Source organism: Astyanax mexicanus, chromosome 1 (genome assembly GCF_023375975.1).
Source record: "Astyanax mexicanus isolate ESR-SI-001 chromosome 1, AstMex3_surface, whole genome shotgun sequence".
NCBI lineage: Eukaryota > Metazoa > Chordata > Actinopteri > Characiformes > Acestrorhamphidae > Astyanax > Astyanax mexicanus.
In genome coordinates this window covers 89,911,751-89,933,604 of record NC_064408.1, presented here as the reverse complement: position 1 = coordinate 89,933,604, position 21,854 = coordinate 89,911,751, and the positions used below count along the sequence as shown (strand labels likewise).

General features: G+C 37.3%; 1 protein-coding gene across 4 annotated transcripts in view; it reads left to right on the top strand.

Moving 5' to 3' along the window:
* The window catches only part of eya1 (EYA transcriptional coactivator and phosphatase 1), a 121,116-nt gene that overhangs the window by 42,251 nt on the left and 57,011 nt on the right, over window positions 1–21,854 (top strand). Inside the window, exon 1 of one of the 4 annotated variants that reach the window (XM_049485450.1) lies at window positions 19,635–20,001. The exons of 2 other annotated variants lie outside the window; for them this stretch is intronic. The gene's annotated coding sequence lies outside the window, so the exon portion shown is untranslated. Of the gene's footprint in view, window positions 1–19,634; window positions 20,002–21,854 lie in introns of those variants that run through there. One more of the 4 variants, XM_049485454.1, reaches the window with a different exon arrangement.

Genomic DNA, 21,854 nt, shown 5'->3' with positions numbered 1-21,854 from the left:
TTGAACATCTCGGTGTACATGTCAGTCTCACTTCTGGGTTCCACCCTACATGTAACGGTCAATGTGAGAGGGTTAATCAGGAACTCGGGAAATTCCTCCGCACATACTGCTTCAAACATCCCACTGATTGGTCACAATACCTCGTCTGGGCTGAAATAGCACAAAACTCCCTAGTTAACACTACCTCTGGCCTCACCCCCTTTCAGTGTGTTCTGGGTTTTCAGCCTCCTCTAGCTCCTTGGACAGCGGTGTCCACTGATGTGCCGGCTGTGGATGAATGGATGAAGCGCAGTGAGCAGGTGTGGGAAGACACGCATCGTAAAGTCTCTGAGGTACTGCGCGTGTACAAGGAGCGTGCTGACAAGCACCGTGGTGACAACCCAGACTACCAACCAGGAGATCGGGTGTGGCTCTCTACCCGGGACTTTAGGTTTGAGGGTAGTTGTAGAAAGCTCCTGCCTAAGTTTATTGGTCCTCTTAAGATTTTGTCACGTATTAATGAAGTTACTTACAAGGTGGAGTTACCCCCTCAGTATCGTGTTAATAATTCTTTCCATGTATCTCTCCTCAAGCCTATGGTCCCGGGTCCGCTCGCTGACGCTGCACCGGCTGATGTTCCACCCGCGGCTGTGGAGGGGGAGGGGTCGTCCACGTATTCTGTCCGGGAGGTGCTGGATTCACGCAGACGTGGGGGTGTACTCCAATACCTTATCGATTGGGAGGGGTATGGTCCGGAGGAGCGTTGTTGGGTGGCTGCCAAAGACGTGCTGGACCCTGCCTTGCTCGTGGAGTTTCATGCTCGTTTTCCTGGTAAGCCTGCTCCTAGGCCCCGTGGACGTCCCAAGCGTCCTCCGACCTCCTCTGCTCCAACTCGTCGGGTTTCTCGCTCTGGTGAGCCCCGTCTGTCTGGCACCTCCGCTCCGACACCTGCACCTCCCGCCGGTACTCCCTGTCCGCCGGGTGGTCGTCGCCGGGGTCGGCCCCGTTCTGCCTCCGCTCCGGTCCCTCAGGGGGAGGGTACTGTCATGTCTGGTGCTGAAAGCACGTCTGTGTCTCCCACATCCAGCTCTATCTGCGATTCTCACAGTAACAACTACAATACCCAGAACGCACCACTCCATGACACAACACACACTCCCGATCACATGTCACGTCACATGACGCCACCAGGAAGCCCCGAGTACTGATTACTCAGAGTATTTAAGGACCATGCTCACACTCACACCTCGCCGAGTATCTGTTTGGTAAATCCTACAATACAAAGCGTTTCTCTTGCCCTTGCTATTTTCCGTGTATGATCCTGTTTTTGTTTTCTACCGACTTTGATTTTTGCCTGCTCCCTTGTGTTGGATTACCGTGTATGACCTGGACTGTTTATTGTACTTTGGATTTTTGCCTAACCTGTGATACTGCCTTTCCGTGTATGAACTCTGGACTGTCCTCCGTTTATGGTATGGTTTCTCTACACTGTGCATTTTTGGTATTGACCCTGTTTCTGTTGACTACCCCTGTTTACTCTATAACTTTAATAAAAGTTATTTTATTGTATCTGCACCAGTCTCCTTCCTGTCTGGCCCTGACACCGGGGTACAGTTTCATCTGTCACCGAGTGTGTTCATCATCACAGCCCTGCACTCGCTGGCAGGCCAGTTATTTTGATTGGATTTAGATTTTACAGCCATGCCTGATGCCTTTTATGTCAGACCTCCGTCTCTTCAAACTCTGGCTTCTTAAAAGTCTTGCTGCTCCGTCAACACACAGGAACTGTGAATGGAAAGATTAGTTACTAGAAAAGGTTTCTGCAGGTAGTGGAGAGAGGCATCAAAGTAAAACACTTTTCTTCAGAGTGCTATCATTAAAAAAAATCACTTTTGTTTTTTAAGGTATTTAAAACAACATTGATGTACAGTGACAGTCAAAAGTTTGGACATACCTCTTCTCATTTAATGTGTTTTCTTTCTGTATATTATATATATATTTTTTATTGTAAGTTTAATAGTAATGGTATAAACCTTATATAAACTTATTGATCCTCATATCTCTAATAGGAAACTAAAGTCTCTTATAAACTAAACTAAACATGCAATAAGCTTAATTAACCATTATAGGCAAACAGCAAAAGGCAAAAATAAGGGTAGACCTTATTTGAACTTTAAACTAAAACAACATTATCATCCCTAAAACACCCCTATCCGGTGAAATGCAGTGTGTGGAATGGTAACCACACTGTGATGTATTGTTTAGCTTTATGGAGATTTGTGCTTACAGACCAAATTAAGTCATACCCTCGTCTACACCACGTCTATTTAAGACGACATGAAGGTCTGTGTGCATTTTGAGTGTTGGGTTAAGAGCCGAGAAACATTTTTAAAGGTGACAGTTTAAAATTTAGTTTTGGTAGTAACATTTTTAAATTTATTTATTTATCCCATTTTCTCCCCAATTTACAAGGCCAATTACCCAACCGACTCATTAGGACTCCCCCTATCACTAGTAATGCACAAGGAGGGTGAAGACTAACACATGCCTCTCCAATACATGTAAAATCAGCCACCGCCTCTTTTAAGAACTACTGCTGATGCAGCATTGCAGAGTAGCATCACAGCGCACTCGGAGGAAAGCGCAGCGACTCGGTTCTGATACATCAGCTCACAGACGCCTTGTGCCGATCGACATCACCCTTGGAGTGATGTGTGCAGAGAGTGCCATCTACCCACCCAGAGAGAGCAAGACCATTTGATCAGCAATCTCCTGCGATCTACTGATCAGAGTGGCAGTGCTGTAGACCGCTGGACCACTCAGAGCCCTGGTAATAATATCTCTGATTGTTCTTATTTTGATCTTTTCACAGACTGCTGTGTTACAAAACTAAGTAGCAGTCAGCAACCTTTATTTTTAGGAGTGTAGTTTAGAAGGTGAAGAGGTGATGAGTCAGAATCAGATTGTGTAACTATGAACAGTCTAATAGTGCAGAAAAGTCCAAACCTGACTGGAAAGTCAAAAGTTTTTCTGCTTTTGTTTTTATTTCGCATAGTTCTAAGTGAAGCCTGTAAATCATGTGTCACGCTCTATGTTCCATCCTCACTCTGCCCTTACCAGCATTTCCTCAGAGGATCTGTTGTCATATTTCCATGGCAGGAGGTCAGGAGGTCCGCTGGAGCGGATGAGTCACCAGGTGAACTTGGAATACCATTTCTGATACAGTGTTCCTCTCTGCCGTATCCATTACCAGGAATTCCTCAGGAACATCCCATTCACAAACCTGCAGCATTCCGGTGAAGTCATGGAATGAGTCTGCTGCTCCGCTGGGACACAAGAACTTTTAAAATGTTTACACTCAATTTTTTTCTCAAAATATACATTTAAGAGCAGAGCTTTGACATTTATTTAAATTTAAGTGTGGTAGAGTGGTAATTATTTTTGAACAGGTTATAAACCCTGCCTGAACTCAAACTAATAATCATCACTAAGAGTCAAATAGTTTGAATACAAAGTCAAAGCAATGGTTCTTTATAGAACTATCCTCACTCAATCCATGAACAATGTGGATGCTGGTTAAAGCTTTTTTTGCATTGGTGGAAAATCTAATGAAGCTGAAATGTTTTAAAATGGTTCTTTAAAGCACTAAAGTGGTTTTACCTCATAGAAACAGAGTATATAGAACTTTTTTTAAAACAGGTTTTTAAAGCACTAGATGTATTGGTACAGTACAGTAGTTATTTTTGGTGATATTTAGAATCAACATTCACACACACACACACACACACACACACCTTTGCTATTTAAAGGATGCAGGCACAAGATGTGAAAATAGAATGTTGATGGGGTGTAAGATAGCAATGAGCATTGTGACACTCTTTTTGCAAAAGGTGTGAAATTTACTTTCTTCACATCATCTGTAATGTTCAGCTGGGTGGTCTGTAAGCTTTTGAGATGGAATTCAAGATTTGTGCAGATTAAGAAAATTTGATTCATTTAGTTCAGTTCAAATCAATAAACTGACACTTTTTCAGTCAAATCAAATGATGCTATGGTAAAAATTGTTAAATTACTGTTGCCTTTAGGGTAGTTATTGTAATTTAAATGCCTCATGTAACTGTTCTTTTTTTTTTTAGAGGATCTGCTGACATGTTCTAGCTGTTCACTCAATTGGTTATTAACCTCTGGTTATTTCTGAGCTTTGTGTGACGCTGGTATGATGGGAGGCACTGGTTGGGGCTGTCAGACTGTTGAGTGGAAATCACGTGGCTCAGCATCTTCCCACGTCCCACAAAACGCACGGCATTCCACACTTGGATGACCCGCGTGTCCCTGTTCTAAAGCACATGCGATGAAATCGGGGCAGAAAATTTCAGCTGTTACTGATCTAACAACAGTTAAAAAGGACATGAAATGTGGCATCAGCTACATCAGACACACCCTGACATTATATATGGTAAACAGCTTTCGCTGAGTGATTGAATTATGCATCCTAAATAGCCTCCAGGAGAACAAGTGCAGAATATTTATAGTGCAGATTGTTTCTACCAGTCAGGAGTTATTGTCCAGAATTAAAAGGGAGTCAGATAATAATTAGACTTTAATTTTCAGAGTTATTCTCTTATGAAGAAATATTTAGATGTTTTAGTGTTTACAATAGTCTATATTGTGTAATCTGTAAAGAAACAATTACTCACTAAATATATATATATATATATATATATATATATATATATATATATATATATATATATATATATATATATATATATATAATGTGTATATTATATAAATATTATATAATATTATATATATTATATTGTATATTATATAAAAATAATATACCTGTGTCTGTAAGTAATAGCGAACATATTTTTGTTATGATCTTAATTTCACTGAGTACAATTGAGTACAGTTTGATTCATTTCTTATCAATTCAGTGATCTCTGCAAGATCAGATCAGTGCAGTGCAGTTCAGTTAACTAAAGTTTAATTAAGTGCAATTCGATTCTGATGAGTTCAGTACAATCTGGTAAAAAGACGGTCAAGTGCTCTTCAGTTTGAATCAGTTTATTTCAGATTAGTGCAGTTCAGTTAATTGCAATTTAATTCAGAAATGTTTAATTGAATTCTGTTTCAAAAAGTCACTAGATAAGTCCAGATTAAAACAGTATAATACAGTTAAATTCAGTCCAGATCAGTTCTGTTTAGTTAAATTTGAAAAATATTTATTTAGTTTAGAATTAGACTGATTAACTGAGCAGTCAAGGTTAATTCAATAGACATGTAATTGTTTAGGTGTGTTTTCTGTTGTGTGTCCTTTTGTTCACCTTGTCAGGTATTTTCTCAGCGCTGCACACTGACTGAAAGGCTGCCTGGTTCTCTACCTATCCAGGAGGGCCACATTTTTCCCCTTTTTTTTTTCTAAGCTCCGGTGTCATCTAGCACATTTGCACCGGCTGCTGCTGAAACACACTCTAATCCCATTCTCTCTCACACACTGGGACAGAGGAACACTCTCCTACTCTGCATTCCTTCCTTTTGGCCTAACCAACCTCCCCTCCTCCCTCCCCCACCCCCCAGCTCTAACTAACTGCCCACAGCTATTGTGCAGAACGGCACTGCGCCCCAATCAAGTGGCTTTCATCTGGCCAATTTAAACAGACATCCCGGACCAGACATTTGCCTAATGTGTTTTTGTTATGTGGGCTCCTGGCTTCGCGAGCGTCCGTCGGCCGGGCCGGGGGGAGTTTGAGGGTTTTCTGAGGGGGGGTTAACCTCTGCAGTTTCAGTGCTCTATCCCCCGCTGGGAATTGTGCTGGGCTGAAACTAATCCGGACCCCCCCTCCGCACCAGGGGGCCGGGGAGTGGCAGCCTGACCACAGCTTTCTGACCCAACTGCGGGAGGCAGCTGTGCAGGCTGGGAATGTCCACATTTCTGAACGCGGTGGACGGCCAGCGAGCAGTCCGACTCTGACAAATGTTCTCCCGGCGTAGCAGCCTTTAGAATAGAGGCCTGTAAATTTATTGCAGAACATATTGGTATTTTAGGACGCAGCCGACCTGAGTTTATATCAGTGACTCTTTTTCTTTAAGCAATCCCAGCTCTGAAAGGCCGCCCTGGTAAAAAGGGTCAACAAATTATCCACTTGTACGTCTGCATTCTGTGTCTGCTTTAAAGCATATTTCAGACTGAGAGGCTTAATAAGATAATAGACACTTAACTGTGACTGGACTGCAGTCTGTTGGTGTTTTTTCCTAATTTAATCCTGGAAGCACACAGACTGTGTACGTTTTGTTTATCTCATAATAGCATAATGCAATATACAGTAATGCTAATGTTGTCTGTGACTGTGTTTATATGTGTGCAGTCCAGGGCAAAGGTTTGGGCACCCGTGGTCAAATGATATACTTCATCTTTTTACTGAATTGAATATAAAGTTAATAAAACTTAACTTTTGCACTTTTGTTCTATTTTCTTGTTTTGTCTCCCAATGTTTAAATTTTCCATGACATAGGGAAATTATATCTGCCTAGTTTCAGTTATTATGATCCTGTATATGACACAGGACTTATTTACTTCATATTATTGATTTGATAACATATTGGATGAGTGATTTTTGGTGATATCTGATGAAATGCAGTATATAGAACTGAATTAACCCTCATGACTTTATTCTTTATGCAGCAGGAGCATTTTATTGCCTATTTGAAAATCTCTCAACTCTAATTTCTTATCTATTGTAAGGCCAAACCTAATTTATATTGTATGTAAGTCCACAAATTATTAAAATCAACATTAATAAAATTTAAATACAAAGGTTGCCGTATCTAGCCCTCACTGTATCTGAATCAGCAAGACTGAGAAAAATGCTAACGAGAAAAATCCACACTAGTGTTTAAAGCACAGCCAGATTAACGGCCGAATTGAGAAGCCTCTTTAAGTGAATATTGTCTTGTGGGAGACGTATAAACGCCGCCGGGTTCTTTCCTGATGTCTCTCAGTGAGTAATAAGTCTCAGTAGTGTGCTTGTTTTGCTTTTTTTCGGAGCCGTGGGGAGCTGTAAAGTTTCTGCTGTAGGATCATGAGGCCCGCAGAGCTTCCCCAGGTGTGCTGAAGCGCTAATAAAGACGAGCCTTGACGGACCGCCGGGCAGTCCTGTAGACATGTGTGACAAAATACTCTTATCTCTGCTCTGCATGATGGTGTTAGAGTGACTGACACATGACAGTGATGTATCTAATGTGATGATTTGTCAACACATTTAAATGTGCCATTTTCGTGCACATTTGGAGCACAGTTTCTGTATAGGCCATTCTGTTAATGTGCTGTAATCTTTGGATAAAGAATAGTATATATATTTTTTTTTTTTATATATGTGTCAAAAAATATTTATTTTTTTAAAATATTGTTTGCAGACTGGGTTCTAATCATCCAACTCGGCCTCTGACACCATTCCACGGGTTGTAGTTGTGATTAGCTTCCTTGTTCTCCCCCCCACATGTGTAGGCTTATTATTATGCATCTGTCAGTGTCAGAGGAATCACAGTCTCAGGTATCTATGATGGCTGCAGTAGTTTTGATTCCTGTTGGTACCAGAGAAAACAAGTATCGCCGTGTTTTTAGAATTGTTCTATTGACTGGATGACAAAGTATCAGTTCTCATGACAGCCCTGGAGCAAACATCATCTGCATCATGTTGTTCCACTGTCGACTAGTGGGTAATAATGGCAGGACAAAAAATATGTCAATATGTTATCGATACGCTGTGTCAAATATCGGTATATGGTATTTTTGTAAATAATGTATTTTTATCTGTAAGCTTATGATATGCAGTTTGTAAATATTTTAGTGTAGCGTAGTTGTGTTCTTCCTTCACATTTTAACAGCAGCAGTTCTAGTTTTTTGCAGTTTTTGGTTATTTTACACCAGTAAGTGTTGCAATCAGTGTATGTGTTTAAGAGACATGAGTAAGCTAAACTATGCTATCTGCTGTATCGTGTGTTGTATTGGTTGTATTTATTAATGTAAATTTTTATAGAATTTAATAATGTGAAACTGAAATGCAGTAAATGCATATTTTCTGGTATTTCTTTAATTAGGAGTTAGTTAATTAGTTAATTAATATTATACTCTTCTGTGACACAGATGTCGTGAAGTACTGAAGAGAATTGTCTTGAGATATATCGAGTATCAAGCAAAATCACAGTATTGTGGCATCATTAGAGATGGAACGATTAATCGATTTTCAGTCACAGTACATGATCAGCGATCGACCAATAATTCTCTGATTTAGAAGTTAAGGTAGCTTAAAAGTAGCAGCTCTGTGAGGTGCATTGTTACTCAGTCACAAGAAGCTGCACTACCTCATCCAGCTATAGGTGGAACTCCGGAGTTGGAGCACAACTGCAGACAGATACTTACTGGTAAATCAGAGCTACAGGCTCAGCTTTGCTTGCTCAGTCTGAAAGGTGTTTTGTTTTGTGGTTTCTGTAGTTCATATGTGTAGGACACACCTCGAGGTGTACGGCGAATGAGGACTTTAACCCCACTAACAGGATAATAGCATTTTCCAGAGGGTCTTTTCCATCTCATATTGTTAGTATCACAGCTAACAAACACCACTAACCACACCAAACAGCAAACTCTGCGGGTCACATTTTACCTCCACAAAAAGAACCGCAGCAGCAGTCAGACAGCTTAAGGTATCAGTTTCATAATATTTTTATTACTAGATAAGCAGCAATTTACCCTTTGAGCTCCACAGTGCAATTTTGTAGGGTGATTCACCGAGAGTGTTGGATTAATACTGTTAGTTAAGCAATAATACACGAGGGAGTGCTATAAATATTGGCACTGCTGTTCTGTGGTCGTAAACATGAACCTCGAGTGTATTATTGTGATTATATCACAGTTCCATTATCGCAGTTTATTGAAAGATTTTGCTTTAAAGAGGACGAGAAAATACGATTTGTTTTGTTATACAAAAAAATTATTTAAAATAGTTCCATTGCTGCTCTGTTTGTAGCTGTGCTATTTCGCTTGTAAGCGCTGCATCGTTGCTGTGTGTTTACCTATGTCTGGCGGAGTAATACATAGAGAGCTTCGGTTACAGTGCATTACCGGCTGATAACGGTACTCTTAGAACGCCTTTCGGTCAATCACATTGCAGGGGCGGAACTAACTGTGGTATAATAATAAATGATACAATTAGTTATATACTTCTAACAGTAAATACAGGCTTTTTTAAACAGAAAGTTGAGGCTGCCAATGTTAGGATAAACCCCCAACCCCATTCTTGTGGCATTGCTATCTAATTTCACAAATATCTCTCCTTAAATCTGTTTATTTTGGTGAGTAGAGGGCTTCTGTTTACTTACAGTTAGTTTAGATTTAAAATTTTTGCTTAGAATTGGTCATTATTAGAGGCTTTGGTACTAAGTTTGCCTGGCATCTATGTGGCATCTAACTACAGCCCTCAATCGGTATCAGTGTTCATGTTTTCCAGGTGAAAGATGATCTGCAAGTGGTGATCCATCTCTAAATATTGTTCTTATGGGCAACGTATCCTGATATTATTGTGTTGTGAGATGCCCTCTGATTCCCTCCCCTTGTGAGTAATGCATTTCAGCTGATGTGTTGAGCTACACTCTTTAGTAGAAGTTACCAGTGAATTGTGGGAAATTGCAGTGCCTTCAGTGTTGTGCTTTTCACTTTGATTTGGACACTCAGTCAATGGATGGTAACTGACCTTCCAGGAGAGCACTAGAAATGGTTACGCTAACCCGGTCCTACACAACCATCACAGATTACTGATTATTTGTATTTATTATAATGTTTTAACAAATAAACCCTTAGAGTCAGCTGTATAAAGACATTTACGCACTACAATGACAGTACATTCAGGTTTTTATTATACAGAAAACAACTGTCTTTACTGTGTAAGGGAGATGAAGTCACATTTTTCTAACTGTATTTCAGGAATGTTGTTAGTGTTGAGTTTGTTAGTACTAGTTTGGGTAACTCAGTGGATGTTGTGTCTTCCGTAACCCTCATCTTCATTCCACCAGTCAATAAAGATTAAAACAGTCATGTTTCTGAGTAGGAGGTCCACAGATTTCCCCATCAGCCTCATAGTCGGCCAAACCTGATGTTTGTTTATGGAGAAATGCGGCCTCGCTGCAACTTTCATTCACCACTTGAAAGCTTTTTACTCGCTACTAATTTACCTTCAGGGGCTTTCAAATGATCTGTCTGTGCTGTCAGAGTCTTTATTGTGGTGACAGCTTGTCATCTTCATCAAAGATCAGCCTGGAGTCGCAGGCAGGCTGTGTTTGGGTAGAGAGGCTGGAACTCGGCTGGTTTATTCAGACTGTGTGTTGTTGGACTGAAGCTCTGCAGAAGAAACGCTGAATCATCAAATAAGGCTGTATAGATTAATAAAAATGACCAGTCAGAGCTGCATGCCTCCGAGTCGTACTGCTTTTCCTGCTTCGTTATTTTTAATCAGAATCACATTTCAGGTATTTTTAGCAGATCATTTAGCAGATTAAAGAATGATCTATCTGCCCTTTCATTACTAGTTTTTAATAGAGCTAAACGTGCTCTAAACCTGTCATTAAAGCACCAGTCCCCTTTACATACTTTAAGCATGTTTACATTTTCACATTGGTAACTTACCCCAGGAACTATTACTATTATAACTTACAGATTTCTTATAATCAGCAAAAGAATTTAGATTAGCTTGATTATATTTATTTTTTGCTAACTTGCTGCATGGTTTTAACTGGGGTAACTAGGAGTAAAATGGAATTTGTACCCAGTTGTCGAGGTATGTGGTCAAGCTGCTGGATTTGCATGGTATTGTGGGAAATGTAGTGGTTTTGGATTTTTTCTGTGATAACTGTAGTCTTGTTTGTCCCCCTCCCACTCCTCCATTGCTGTCTCTTCAGCTCTTTAACTCATGAACTCATGATCATGAGTTCATGAGTTGAAGAGATGATTTTTCTGTGTTCTGTTTTTTTATTTCTTCATTAAAACACTACAATGTAATAACTACTAATTATCTCAGAGGGGACAATATAGCACCCTATCTTTTATTTTTTGTTTGTTTATCATGACTTTTGTGTACCATTACACCTTCGTAATTAGATGTAAATGTAGAATGTAAAATCTTTACATAGTTTTACTTGTAATTGCCAATATTTTAATTTCAAATAAAGAAAGCACTATTTAAAAATATATATGAGATGTTTGAATCACATTTATATTTTACTCATTTCTACGAGGAACTGGGAAGATGAATTCTGCTTGTACTGTCGTCCAGGCGTGGCAGACCTGAGCTGTAGTCAGCAGGGAAACACTTCAGCTGCTAGTGTTTGGATAAATATGTAAAAGTTGTTGTTTTTAAAGGCTGAGTTCAGATTTCTTGTCCGTGGGGTTTGCAGTGTTACGTTCAGGGACCGGTGGCACAAGAAGCAACTCAATCCCTCCGACCCCCACCATCCCAACTGTGACGTTATGTAAACACTGCAGTGGCCCTAAATAAGCATGCGGCTTATGGATATGAAAATATCAATGTTGCAGATATGCTATCGTATTGCCATCTGAGTGTTTTCAGTACTTTCACTATAATCAGCGACGACTTTCTCCTCAGCGCCATTCTCGTCATTAAAATTTCATTTCCATTTCTGGGTTTAATTTGATTTTGCTGTGTGAGTTTATCTCATGGATTGTTGGATGAATTTTGGATTCATTTTGTAAGGAAAACTGCTGTAAATTGTATTTTGACGCATCATTTTTTGCATTTTTTGCTGTGTCCCAATTTCTGATTAATTTCTAAGTATGTATTACTTATTATATATAAAAGTGTAAAAATTGAGTATATACAAATATTTATGAAGCATTTTAGAAACATTTACGATACAAGTGCATTCACAACTGTGGAGAATGATATATGTCGGCTTACCTGTGACCTTTTATCACTTTCTATTAGAGCAAACCCACACTTTTAGGATTATCATGTCTTATTAACCTATTTACCTATAAACTATTAGAGTGGAGAACAAACATGGATCTGTTTAGATTGTCTTTATTAAAAGGCAGACAGATTTTTAAAGAGATTTCCTCATGGCAGTTGGGTGATTTTAAGCTTTGTTGAGTGAAAAGGAGGAAATATATTTGTATTAGTTGTTTTAAAAACAGATCTGTTTTATTCTCACTGGTTAAATGAATATTATACCTGTTTTTGAGAAATAGGATTGGTGTAAAATAGGTAATTGTAGAAAAACGTACCAACTCTGATTTGTTAACAGTGGAACCAGGTGTTGCCATGACTGCAATAGAAATGTACTCATTTAATAAGTAATATTTAAAACCACCAATAAAGCTAGACAGGTTTATAGGAACATTGATGATCTTGAAATATACATGTATAATTATATGTTTGTAATAACAATATACAGTATTTTATAACATTTAAGAATATACTAATGCCACAGAGTAAATATTATAAAGATTTAATATTCAGTGGAAACAATCTGTAAACATTTGTCTATTTTGTAAACAACAGTAATTTAACTTATCAATTTTGTATAACATCCACAATAATGTTTAGAATATATTTACACCTACTGTGAACAATTCTGGCTCCATAAGTTTCTGTAGAAAGAACTTTTCACACCAAATCCAGTGTGAAAGACTTTCCATTTGAATCCTATGTGCACTATATGTACAAATGATTGTGGAAAGTCCTTTAGATTACGCATTTAACTACTCTAATGTGCATACGTTGCTGACACAGATGTGCAGATGCACACACACAGCTTGTCTATTCCCTGTACGAAAATATTATTAATAGAATAGGACTTTCTAGAGCAGTTTAACGTGAACTTAGTAGCACCATGCCAGTAAGCAGGGATGTAAGCAATGAGGTGGCCTCACTATTAAGTTCTTGTCACTGAATGCAGTAAAATCCTCACAGCAATTGTCTTTTGTTAGTACCCTCGATTTCAGAAAAAGACACGAAAGAGCCAATGTCTCAAAATGTTTGTTCTGCATCAGTTATTTCCTGGAAAGGTGCTTTTTAAAATCCTGCAGTCACTATATTAATAATATATGATTTAATGATACTAAAACATGGACTTAAGTCATTTGATTCTGAATTTGTAACTTGTACATCGCTAACTTTCACTAACTACCTTCACACAGTTAGAGGTTGTTTACTGCATGTAAAATTAGCGCTATGACGGAGTGCCTTCAGCAGAGACGTCAGTAATATCGCTGAACCAGCGGGTCCTGAACCAGTCCAAACAGCCCGAGCTGAATCACTTTATGAGCTGTGAGTAGGCAGCAGGTTTGGTGGCTCGGCTCTAGGCAAAGCATGAATCACGGCATAATCATGCATTTGTGACATAATTTGTTGATAAGCTCCATACAGCAGACCTCCACCCACCCCCACCCCCCACTGCAGCCTCCCAGCAACGACCGTAGGGTACCATCAGGATAATCCTTAATAAAGAAAGGCTTCACTTTTAATCTCGCTCCACTTCTCATGTTTCTTGCTTGATATAGTCCTTGGCAAATAGCGTTTTAACGCTGATGTCAGTCTCGCAGCATCAATGCATCTTTGTTAGAGTCCAACACAAGCTTGTGTAATCAGCGTACTGCCGAGTTGATTGTCTGAATCTCAGGCGTGCTGAGCTCCAGAGCTTTTTATGTGGTGAGAATGTCCTCATCTAAGTCCATCTACGCCACCCCCTATTTTGTACCTAGAGCAAAGGTGAACTCTGATCCCAATCAGACACACAGATTCCTCTGTTAGCAAAAGATTGAATTTATTCACAGTTGGTCACACAAACTTGGCTGACAATTAAAAATAATAATAATAAAAAAGGGGGTTGAAGAATGATTTAGAGACCCTTATATCCAGCCAAGGAGTGGAGAAGCCATTTAGTTCTATAATTTTTTGCAGATATCATGTGAACCAAAACATCCTTATATCAATTCAATACAATTCAGAATATGGCTTTTCACTACAGTTTCATATCAGTGCACTCTACATTTAAAAGCTGAGCTAGATGGACGAATAAAGAAATAGGTAAATTAACATCCCCCTTTACTTATCATCCAAGTTCTGTTAGTTCTATTAGTCATTCAGGAACCTGTACGTAAAACATTTCTCCATATATCTGAAGTGTAAATGTGCACTCATCATTCAATAAACAGTTTTAACCAGAAGGAAGAGTCTGGTTGCAAAGCTTTTTGGCAGGAAGATAAGGATAGAAGCAACAATACATTGTTTATTTAGACTGATTTGAGCAATGTTTATTGAGCTATATGTATCAATATTCATGGAACACAAACAAGTGTGTGTGTAACATGTAATTCATGTGTAACACAGCATTACAGACGTCTTACCCAGATAAAGACATGACTCCGCACTGATGGTGATCCACTGTTATTCGACTTTTATCTTGGTGGAGAAAACTAGTGAATCTGTATGTGGTTATATGTTGTCAGGTGTATACTTTTTTATAATTCCTTTATAATAACCTTAATCTTCTGTACAACCTTTGGGCTGCAACAATTTTTGACAGTAAGTGGAGTATATATAGAAAACTAAAGGACATAAAATTAACACTGCTCTTTTTAAAATAAAAGATACTGGGCAGATATGTGATGAAAATTGAGAAACTATTAGGTAAAAGTTGTGAATATTGCATGTGCACACAGAAAAGGGCAATGCTAAAAAAATATTCTGTGTTAATATCATTAATATCATTATGAATTAAATAAAATAGTCAAATAAATGGTATGATTTATTTCTTATTGTAATACATAACATTTTAATATATATTTTTTTTATTCAAATTTGATTGGTAGCCTAAATGTCTAAACAATATGATTATTTGTCTAATTTTAAACTAGTTGTTTAGTTACACTATGTGTAATGCATGCAATTTTACTAATAACTACATGAAAAATCAAAATGTATTTCTAGTAAAGGCTTTCAGAACAGCGTGTAGAGTGTGTTGTTTTGTGTGTACTACTTGTGTAGTTATTATTGTACTATATATAATCATGAATACAAATAGAATACAATAAACAATAAAATAAAATAAAGCACATTTTCACAAAGAGCTGTGGTAAGCTGGAGTAAAATTATTGCAGAATACATGTAAATAAATGTATAATAAATTATTAAAGTTTATTTGAAGTGTCAATTTCAGTATCTTATATATTACCGTTCTTTGTGCCTAAATATTTAAGGTTGTAAAGTAGGGGTGGGCGATATGGCTCTAAAATAATATCACAATATTTCAGGGTATTTTTGTGATAACGATATACTTGGCGATATAGGAAAATTAAAATAATTTGTTAATTTCAGGAATGTAGTATAATAGTATAACAGTATAATCATAATGTGGGAAAATAAATAATATAGCATAAAATAATATAATTCAGCAAAAAATATTGCAGAATATTTAGTGCATGCATATAAACTGCAAACTAAAACAATTAAACAATACATTCACTTAAAGCTTCACAGTAAATAGACTACTTTTAAGACAGAGCAGCCCTATTATCACGATATGGATTTTTAATATCATGATATTTCTGTGTCACGATATATTGTATAAGATATAATATTGCCCACCCCTATTGTAAAGGTTTGCATTAAATAAAGCATTAAAAGCTTTTTCTCCTTTAGTTTTGTATCAGAGAGTGTTGATAGACTTTGTGCTGGTTTTCTGTACGTGTGTTTGTAAGCATGCTGTTTCAGGGCTGTTTGTACTCCTACAGTGTTATTCATCATTATGTTGCTCATATAGTATCTTATTCAAACTCAGGTCTAACTTCTCTAACTGTGGTGTGAATTAGATTCGTGGCGAGTTAGGGAGGAGAATATGAGCGTGTTTGCTTGGGAGACATAAACAGACTGGTGGTAATTACGCTGTGCAATTGGAAAATAACTCACTTGCGAAATTACATTGAAAGCTAATTTCATACAGCTGCCAAAGGAGAGCGGGCGAGCGGCGTAACTCGATTGGCCGGTTTTACCCCACAGCTATTGAAAATAGTTACTTGAGAGTCCCCCAGCATTTATTAGCCTATTGAGTTATCAAAAACCTCTTTAAGCTGCAATATATTTAATTTTCCCAGGCTGAAATGTGAAACGGCTGGTTTACCTGTAGGCACAGGCTTTACCCGCAGAGACTGCACGCGCATCGTGACCACATCAGCAGCGCAGCACTGGCACCCTGGCAGCAGCACAGCATGCGTTATTTATACTGAGAGGGTTCACGTCTGCTCACACACACACTCACACACACACATTGTGCCTGGGTGTTTGTTTCCTCACCCACATATAAACCTACATGTACTTCATTAACCAACTTCTCAGCCCATGCTGTGTGTGTGTGTGTGTGTGTGTGTGTGTGTGTTTGTGTGTGTTTATGAATAAATGTATGTTGTTAATTTTGTAGAAGATGTGAATCTTGTTTACACATTTTTTAGGCAACTCTATTCTGTGCATTATAAAGCATAAATATTGTTTACTAAATTAATTGAATTTATTGAAATATAACACCAATGCACAATATATTGATTAGCAATCGCCATCGCAATGTGCAATTGTCTTTTGCAGTTCTTAAATATCCATTTTTTTTGCTTTAAACTAAATGAAACTGTTCTTACTTTCTATGAAATACAGCTCTGTAGAAAAAAAAGAGACCACTTTAGTTTCTGAATCAGTTTCTCTGATTTTGCTATTTATAGGTATATGTTTGAATAAAGTAAACATTGTTGTTTTATTCTATAAACTACAGACAAAATTTCTCCCAAACTCCAAATAGAAAAAAAAATATTTAGAGCATTTATTTGCAGAAAATGAGAAACGGCTAAAATAACAACTTTGCATTAAATAATGCAAAGAAAACAAGTTCATATTCATAAAGTTTTAAAAGTTCAGAAATCAAAATTTTGTGGAATAACCCTGGTTTTTAATCACAGTTTTCATACATCTTGGCATGTTCTCCTCTACCAGTCTTACACACTGCTTTTAGATAACTTTATGCCACTCCTGGCACGAAAAGTCAAGCAGTTGGCTTGGTTTGATGGATTGTGATCATCCATCTTCCTCTTAATTATATTCAAGTGCAAAAGTAATGGTGTAGTTTTTTTTCCAATAGATAAAATTAATGAAATACAGATAAATTGATTTTAAATTACCTGTGGATCTGTGGCTTTCTCTTTATTTTGTAAGAACATTAAAATGTATTTTGTACTGTGTATATAACATATATTTATTTATTTAAAACACTCACTTTCTCTGAGTGGGTAGAATGGTTTTACTTCTCGCAATCACCAGGCGCAGTGTTACACAGTGTGGGCCTCTGCTACCTGACACAACAGAATTAGCAGCTAGTGATCTCCTGCAAGCTTGTTGAGCTGTAAGGGTATTTTGTGAGGAGCACTTTAAAAAGATGCGGTGGATCTTTACAGGTCTCAGTAGATGCTAATGACCTCCCACTACCGCAAGTACCATGTGATCAGGAAATTACTAAACTGTAAAAAATATAAAAAATAAAGCCGCTGAGTGGTGGTGCAGTACTCTTAATAAATCTTTATTGTAACAAGAACCAACAAGGTGTATTTTCATATCATTTGAATTACTGACATTATTAAATACATTCTTTTTTTAAAAGGGTGATTTTAACAATTTTAAAATTTCGTTTTCATTTATTCTTTTAAACTGCACCAAATACCCAAATTAAGCAGATTAACTGCATCAAATGAGTTGATTACTTGCCATTAACTGCCCATATAATTTTATGAAACATAATAAACCACACCAGATTCTTGTGATAAAGTGCACCATATAATGTGATTAAGCAAACTTATCAGCACAAAATAATGCACTTAACCATAATTAACCTCACAAAATTATATGATTTATATAAATTAACCACACAAAGTAAAGTGATTAGTCATGATTCACTTTACTAAGTTATGTGATTCATTGTGATTGCACAATATAAAAATACATACAACATTTGTAATTTATGTTTACAGTTTGTTTACTTTTTTTATATTTTTACAGGATTAACTTGTATAAAATATGATGTAAAAATTATTTACTAAATATTATTTTCAAATTACCTAATGATATTATGATTTATGATTAACCACACAAAAAATAGGGATTTGAAGTTTATCAGAATTAGCTGCACAAAAAACATTGTGATTAATTGTACCTGTATTCGCAAGTAGTTTGATTCTTTATGATTTGCTGGACAATATAATGTGATTAATTATGAATATAATAATATACTGCGAGGTGTTAGCTGTGTTCCCCTGTGTCCGTGTGCTTCTCCTCTGGGTACTCCAGTTTCCTCCCACCTCCAAAAACAATTAGTGATAGGTGTACCGGCTGAATTGCCCCCTAGACGTGAGACTGAGTGTGTGTGTGTGTGTGTGTGTGAGTGACTATCCTGCAGTAAATGTAGCTGTGTTATGTTTAAGTTTAGTGGACAGGTTTACCTTTAACACGCTGCTGATTGGATAATCCAGCCAGTCCCAGTAAAACTACAATAATACCAAAGCTCGTTACTGAAAACCCATAATACCCTCATTTCTACCTGCAGCAGCCCGAATGACCATCCACAACACAAACACACACACACTGACCAGCACTGAGCCTCCGCAGCTCTACAGCTCTACAGCCGGAAAAAAAAGAAAATAAAAACAACAGACGCGAGAGAGAGAGAGAGAGAGAGAGAGAGAGAGAGGGAGGGAGGGAAGCAGGCCTTGCCCCAGGGCACTGTGTGTGTGTGTGAGAGTGTGTGTGTGTGTGAGTGTGTGGAGATGCATGAAGGATCTGCAGCTACATTGTCTTTGAATCAGTGATAAAATCTGGAGATGCCTCAAGTCCTTAAAGCTTCGAATGAGTGACATGAAATGACTGAAGGAGAGAAAGACAGATAGTAACAGGAAGAGGAAGACAACAGTGATGGGAGAAAGAAAGAGATTCAGAAAGAAAGAAAAATGAGAGAAATTAAGGATGAAAGATAAATAAAAGAGAACAGAGAATTAGAGGAGCGAGAATGCAAAAGAGACATTAAGTAAAGTGAAAGAAAAACTAAAGAAAAGAGAGAAGATAAAAGAAAGAAATGTAAAGAACATTAAAGGAAGAAAGAGATATGGAGAGAATAAACAGAAGGGCAATAAAAAATTAGAAAGTAAAAAGTTGAAAAATGTAAAGAAAAGAACGAAGAAAAAAGATAAGGAAAAGAAGGAAAAAAATAGGAAAGACAATAGAAAAAAAAGAATGAAAAGTGGACAAAAGGAGTAAGAAATAAGAAGAGAAAACCTGAAAAAAGACAGCTTGGTAAAGGGAGGAGGAAAAGAAAGGTGACAGTCAGAGAGAAAAGAAAGGGGAAAATAGACATGAGAGGAAATAAAAGAGAGATAGAGTGAGAGGATGGAGTGAGTGAGTTAGAGAGAGAGAGAGAAAGGTAGAGAGATACAGAAAGAGAGTACAACTCGGTCTTTTCTAAACTCCCAACTTCCCTCCCACTCCCTCCCTCTCTCTACCAACTCTCTCCCTCTCTCTCTCTCTCTCTCCCTCTCTCTCTCCGTCACTTTTTTTTTTCTCTTCCTCAGACTCCGGCTGGCCACTGCCCGCAGCAGTAAAGCGGACTGCTCTCCTTTACACACTCTCACACACACACACACACTCACTCACTCACACACACCGGGAGTCTCTAGAGATCAGCAGCGGCGGACCCCATGGCTCTCTCACACCTAAAATGAAAAAGAAAAAATCTCTCTCTCCGCGTGTGTGATCTGTGTGTTTTTGAGTTGATTCCAAAGCAGAGTTTCTGCGAAACACACACACACACACACACACACACACACACACACACACAGTCTGTGTGTCTCTGGAACTCACGCTCGCTCTGCAGAAAACAGCAGGAAAAGTCGGGATAACAAAGTGAACGGATTCATCCTGAAGTGCAGTGAGTACTGTTTTAACACTCGAAGCCTCTGTCTATGTGTGTGTGTTTGCGTGTGTGAGTGTGTATGCGTGTGTTGAATTGTATTCGTGTTAGAAACCAGTCTATTAGTGTATCATTTCAGTCTGCAAACAGTTAATTATATATAACAGTTTTATTACAATAAAAAAGCAATTTCTAAACATTAACAACACGTTAATAACAGCATTATAAAAATGGTTTGTATTAAAATTTCCAATTTTTCCACTTTCTTGCGTTAAGGGAAATTTTTAGCACTAATTAATCACTGACATTACGCAGCACCCGTAGAACATGTTTATTACACACATTGCTGTGTATTTATTATATTTCAGTTTTATATAGTAATTAAAACTGTTATGTAAGTATGCTTATTTATAAAACACATTTAAATTAAACAAAATGTAGTACAAAAACAGGGAGAAAAAAATTAAATACAATACAGGCCGACATGCATGGAGAAAACAGAGAAATGACGAGAACATTAATGTTGTAGTATGCCTTAATAATAGTGAAATAATAATTTTACACATCAACACTATAATATCTCAACGAATAAACAAAATGTGTACAAATATCTAAAATATACTAGAAATATTTGAATCCAGCACAGTTTGCATTAGACAGCAGCTCTGCAGAATCAGTAACATAAGCACATGCTGTATTATATACCTAATTAAACAGAATTTAAAACATAATTTAAACTTTGAGGTTTGATTGTAAATAAGATGAAGACTAAAAGTGTCATTTTTGGTACCAGTTATATTCCTATCGTATCTGTGGGAGCTTTCTGCAGGTGAGGACGGGCCTTAAAAACAGGTGCAATTATTAATAAATTATAGGAACTAAAATGTATTTATTTATTTTAGTTCTGCTGTCATAAGCTGTGCTTTTAAATACACATACATTTTCTTTGATTGCAATTTAAAAACTAAAAGATGTCTATTTGGGGCAGTGATGTAGCAAAGACACCAATGATATTTTAACCAAATCTCTTATCCATAAGCTCAAAAAATCCTAAAAACTATAAAGAACCTTCAAATGGTGTAAATGTATCACAGCAACTAGAAAACAGTGCATCTAAAGGACAGGAATACTTATTATTATATTATAAATGTTTCATACCGGTTACAACATGTTTAAATAAAGGATGATTATTTTGTGCATTTTAAAATTATTTAACAAACTCTGATTCTGTAATAGAATAGAATATTGATTTACATTAAAACAAGTTGAGGATATAGTGTATCTCTTTAGGAATATAAAGCTGCAAATGTGAGGATCATTTTTGAAACTCAGAGGAACTGTGGAACTTTTAATTAATATTTTAATTAAAATCTTAAATGAATGGATATGTAAGTGTAAAAATGAAAAAATGTAAGTTTTTAAAATAAAAATAATCTACATCATTTAAAGAGCCTGTATCCTTTTAACTAAAACAATTTAAGGAACCTTTGAGTGAATGTTTTATATAAAAAAAACAAAAGCTTTAAACAAAATAAAATCCTAAAAATCCTAAATAAATGAATAAATGATAAGTGTATTTTTTTTAAATATTCAGTGAGCCTACAGACAGTGAAAAGCTTCCACACCAAGTACAGATGGAAGCTGAGAACTCTTACGCAGCGGTTGTTTGTAAGGGCGCAGTCGCTCCGGCACAGTAAACAACGGCAGCTCAGTCTGAGTGCAGTCAGTTTGACGTCCGGTGCCATCTGCAGCAGCAGGAATGCACGGCTTCAGCCTCTCAAACAACTGCTAATGTTCCTGTTTCTTACACTTATCCACACCCAGCACGTTCTAACACTGTAGAAACTTACTCTCAATTTACTGCTTATTTC